The sequence below is a fragment of the Engraulis encrasicolus genome, chromosome 24 (genome assembly GCF_034702125.1).
Source record: "Engraulis encrasicolus isolate BLACKSEA-1 chromosome 24, IST_EnEncr_1.0, whole genome shotgun sequence".
Taxonomy (NCBI): domain Eukaryota; kingdom Metazoa; phylum Chordata; class Actinopteri; order Clupeiformes; family Engraulidae; genus Engraulis; species Engraulis encrasicolus.
This window is the reverse complement of record NC_085880.1, coordinates 5,313,984-5,318,983: the sequence shown is the minus strand read 5'-3', so window position 1 is coordinate 5,318,983 and position 5,000 is coordinate 5,313,984. Positions and strand designations below refer to the sequence as shown.

General features: G+C 46.2%; 1 protein-coding gene across 3 annotated transcripts in view; it reads left to right on the top strand.

Moving 5' to 3' along the window:
- tjap1 (tight junction associated protein 1 (peripheral)) overlaps nt 1–5,000 on the top strand; it is a 155,016-nt gene that overhangs the window by 45,368 nt on the left and 104,648 nt on the right. For all 3 annotated transcript variants that reach the window (XM_063191583.1, XM_063191585.1, XM_063191584.1), the window contains exon 2: nt 954–1,227. The gene's annotated coding sequence lies outside the window, so the exon portion shown is untranslated. The remainder of the gene's footprint in view (nt 1–953; nt 1,228–5,000) is intronic.

Here is a 5,000-nt window from a genome sequence, read left to right as displayed (position 1 = left end):
ACAACACGTCCAACATTTTATACATGCCCGAAATGCTCAATAGGCTCACCTCATAGAATGAATTGACATTTTGGGGGCAACCTCCAACGGCGCCCCAAGGGAGCAGGGTACCATGCTCAGGGTACCTCAGTCATGGAGGAGGATGGGGGAGAGACTGGTTAATTACTCCCGCCACCAACCTGACGGGTTGGTAGTCAAACCAGCAACCTTTGGGCTGCACAAGTGTGACGCCCTAACCACTTGCCCAATAATAGTTCAGAGCACCACGTAACTTGGAGACCTAACTTGCTGCTATCCCAAGTCCCAACCCCCCATAGTACTTTATAAATCTCCCATTGACTGCCTATTGATTTGATAGAACTTACAGCCTTAACTCCTGTTTAAACTTTAGATTGTCCCCAGTGTTCTTTATGGAGCTGAACTTTAAAGTCCAAACCACTGGAGGGTTTATATTAGCATGGCCCCTTCCCGATGTCCTGGTTGGACCTTAATTTGATGAAGTCTGAAGCGGCGGAGGGAGGACATTTCGACTCTGGCCTCCATTGATCCGAGAGCTTGGTTTTGGAAAGCGTCCCGGCTGCTGGAGGGTGGCTGTGAAGTCTCCTCCTGTCTGGATCTGAGGGAGCTTAGACCCTTCAGCTTCATCAAATCAGTGGGACACACTGACACACACACACAAAAGTTTGATGGAGCACCAAACGTGCGTGTGTGTGTGAGTGTGCGTGAGTGTGCGTGAGTGTGCGTGTGAGTGTGCGTGAGTGTGCGTGTGAGTGTGCGTGTGCGTGTGTGTGTATGACACGTTTCACTGGTCCTGTGATGACTGCTCTCATGCTCGAGGGCATAGGTGCGTAACTGACAGATGAGGTCACTGACTGTTTGTCTTTCTCTGTGTGTGCGTGTGCGTGTGTGCGTGCATGTGTGTTGTTCCGTCCGCTTGCCTGCTTGTGTTACAGTTTGCCCGGCGTCGCTCGTCTCGTATGCCCTGAGTGGAGGAGAGGCAGAAAAGAGGGAGGAGGAGGAAGAGGAGGAGGAGGTGAAAGAAGAGAAGGAGCAGGAAGAGAAAGAGTAAAGACGCGGACCGCTGGCGGACGGACAAACATACTGACGGACGCACTGCACAGACGAGAGAGAGAGAGGGTCGCCCCGCAGGATTGGGTTACCGTGGCAACTGGAGAGACGCGGTAGCTGGTGGCCATGACTTCAGAGCCAGCCGCCCCTGCTGTGGTGGTGAGTACAACATTCACACACACACACACACACACACACACACACACACACACACACACACACACACACACACACACACACACACACACACACACACACACACACACACACACACACACACACACACACACACACAACTGCTGTGGTGAGTACAGCATTAGCTAAGCCACCCCTACTGTGGTGGTGAATACAGCAGCAGCCAAGCTAGAAGCTTCCGGAAGCACTGACTCACTCACTCACTCACTCACTCACTCACTCACTCACTCACTCACTCACTCACTCACTCACTCACTCACTCACTCACTCACTCACTCACTCACTCACTCACTTATCACACACACACACACACACACACACACACACACACACACACACACACACACACACACACACACACACACACACACACACACACACACACACACACACACACACACACACACACACACACACTTAGTAACAACAATGCCCTCACATAGGCTGTCTTCACAAGCTGTCTTTTTTTGATTTCTTTAAAGTGTGAAATTTGAGGTGCTTTGTTTTGTGGTGTTAACACATTTTCTGTGCGAGCTCTCAATGAATGAAACTTCTTTTATAACATCTTTTTCACATGGTTTGTTTCTGCCATTTTTTTCTTTTTTCTTGTCATTATTTGATTCCATTGATAAAAATAATGTGTGAGTGTGTCTGCACCTCTCTAACCATCTAGTCTAAACATGTACTTTCAACTTTGTTTGTTTTTTTCTGCTTACACTCAGTCGTCAGTCAGCACCCCATTTTTGTTTTTGAGATTGAGAGTTCTTTTCTTTTGGTTAAAAGAACGTCATGCAGGTGAATTGTCTGTTCCGGCAGGAAATGAAAGTGTACTTAGTAGGCACTTTGATAAGATATGGCATTCAACAAGTATCATTGAAGGAAACCTCTGGGCAAGTTTATTTATTTATTGATTTATTTGGGTTTTCACACCTTGGATATCTTTGGATATCTTTGGATATCTCTTCATCCAGGTCATGTTATCCAAAGAGTTCAGCTTTGAGCAGCTGAAATACTTATTTGAGCTTGAAGGAGCATCTTCAATTCTACGAAAGCAGGAATTTGAAAGACGTGAATTGCAATATGGAGACACTGACACGAAGAGGTCTGGATCCCTGTTGTCCTTTATGAGGAGTATTCTGTGTGTTTGCAGAGTAAGAGCAGAGTAAACGTCATAGATGCAAATGCTTCACGTCATCTTTGGACATGGCCAGTCTGTTGAGTGTGTGTGTGTGTGTGTGTGTGTGTGTGTGTGTGTGTGTGTGTGTGTGTGTGTGTGTGTGTGTGTGTGTGTGTGTGTGTGTGTGTGTGTGTGTGTGTGTGTGTGTGTGTGTGTGTCTTTTTAAAGGGATGAATACAAATTGAGTTTATGCAGCTATGTTTTTTGTATGTGGTGGTCGTTGAATAGTGCGAACATAAATTGCGTGTGTGTGTGTGCGTGCGTGCGTGCGTGTGTGTGGGTGTGAATATGAGTGGTACGTGTGTGTTAGTGAGTCTAAAGCGTCACAGAGGACGTCACAAGTCTCATTACTCTTATCTGAAAGACGGTGTGAGGAGAAGAGGAAGGAAAAGAGAGAAATAGATTGGGATGGGGGTGGGGGGTGGAGAGCAGGGTTTAAGTAGCGGCGGAAATGAGAAAGATGAGTGAGACTGAGGAAGGCTATCAAGAGAGAGAGGGAGCAGAGAAAAGCAGAGGAGGAGAGGAAGGAATCATGGAAAGGAGCAGAGGGAGTCAAGGAGTGGGGGATGATGGAAAGAAAATAGACGAATAGAGAAATGAAAGGAGAGATCAGGTGTACTGGGACAAGCAAAAAGGGGAGAAAGTTGCAAAGGGGAAGCACTGGAAGATAACAAATATACTAAAATGTTTTTGCAAGGTGAAATAAGGTAAGGAATAAAAGGGGGAGAATCCTTGAAAGAAACTGATCATACGTGTGTGTTAGGGGTGTAAGTAATAATCGTAATGTATCGATGCATCGATACTACGGCTAACGATTTCAAATCGTATCGTATCATGGGGCTTTCTTAAGTATTGAAAATAATGGAATCGCTCGCCCCTGTCCAATGCCCTAGCTCCATAACATTCGTAATCGTATCGTATCGTGGGGAGTTCTTTAGTGCTACAAGAAATCAATACCGCATCGTATCGTCATCGAGGCTGTGATTTATACCCCTTGTGTGCGTGCGTGCGTGCGTCTGTCTGTCGTACGGTGTGTCTGACCAACGTGCTTCCTGGTTCCCTGCTGGTGTTCAATGGCCATGTTTGTGGTCAACTGACCTGCTCTGGTTCTCCCGTGCCACTCGTTACATTTTTAATCACCTGTAGACTCTAACGGTAGCAGGCCCCTCCCATCTCACCTGGCCAGGTGTGCCAGCCAGGCCGGGGATATGATTGCTTTATGCCTTAAATTATGCATGGGTCAAAGACGTCCAAAAAGGAATTGTCATTCAGTGTAACAGATACCTTCTGCTGACTGTAACTGTAAGAAACATGACTCTTTTTATTTTACTTTTTTCCAGTGAATTCATGAAAGCCTCGGCTGTCATCCATTCACTAGAAACAATTTAAAAATCTTGTTTTTTTCCAGTTACAGTTAGCACAAGGTATCCGTTACACTGAATGACAGTTCCTTTTGGACGTCTTTGACCCGCATGCAACCGCGAGTGCCCATACTTGCTTCAGCGCAGCCGGATACTGAGGAGGTATCGTCTAGGGCAGGGGGGTCAAACATACGGTCCGTGGGCCGGATCCGGCCTGCCAGAGGGTTCTATCCGGCCCGGACGTAAAAATAAAATAAAATTATACAACACACACACACACACACACACACACACACACACACACACACACACACACACACACACACACACACACACACACACACACACACACACACACACAGACACACACGCACACGCACACACACACACAGAAACACTTTATTCAAGCACTCCACATGACAGAGACAGATAATAGTCTTCCAGAAGACTGAGCTACTTCATGCTGTGTGGAAGAGGACATCCTTGCTTTGCTGTGTGTAAACACACTTTTATATCTCTGAGATTCAATGATGTCTTTGTGAGGTTTCCAACAAGAACATGTTTTGGTCCAACTGTCGCATAATGCTTCTTTTCATTCTGTGTGTGTGAGTGAGTGAGTGAGTGAGTGAGTGAGTGAGTGAGTGAGTGAGTGAGTGAGTGAGTGAGTGAGTGAGTGAGTGAGTGAGTGAGTGAGTGAGTGAGTGAGTGAGTGAGTGAGAGAGAGAGAGAGAGAGAGAGAGAGAGAGAGAGAGAGAGAGAGAGAGAGAGAGAGAGAGAGCCTGTCGATTGACACACACACACACACACACACACACACACACACACACACACACACACACACACACACACACACACACACACACACACACACACACACACACACACACACACACACGTTATAAGCTTTGGCCTTGACTGCTGTGGATGTTACCAAACAGGAGGACAAATAAAGAAATATGTCATTGAATGGAACATTTGACAGGCAATAAGAAAAGGAAGAAAAAGTACCGTAGAAAACATACTGTAGATCACACACATTTGTTTCACTAACTTGGAAAGGCAAAGGCTGCTTTTCTTTCCCTCCCCCTGACCCTGCCAGAGTATACGCTAGTCATTTTAGGTGGTTGCATGTGGACCATGTGAAAAATCCATATCCAGTTTACGTTAAAGGTGATTTTTTTTTTTGCTAGCCTGTTTTG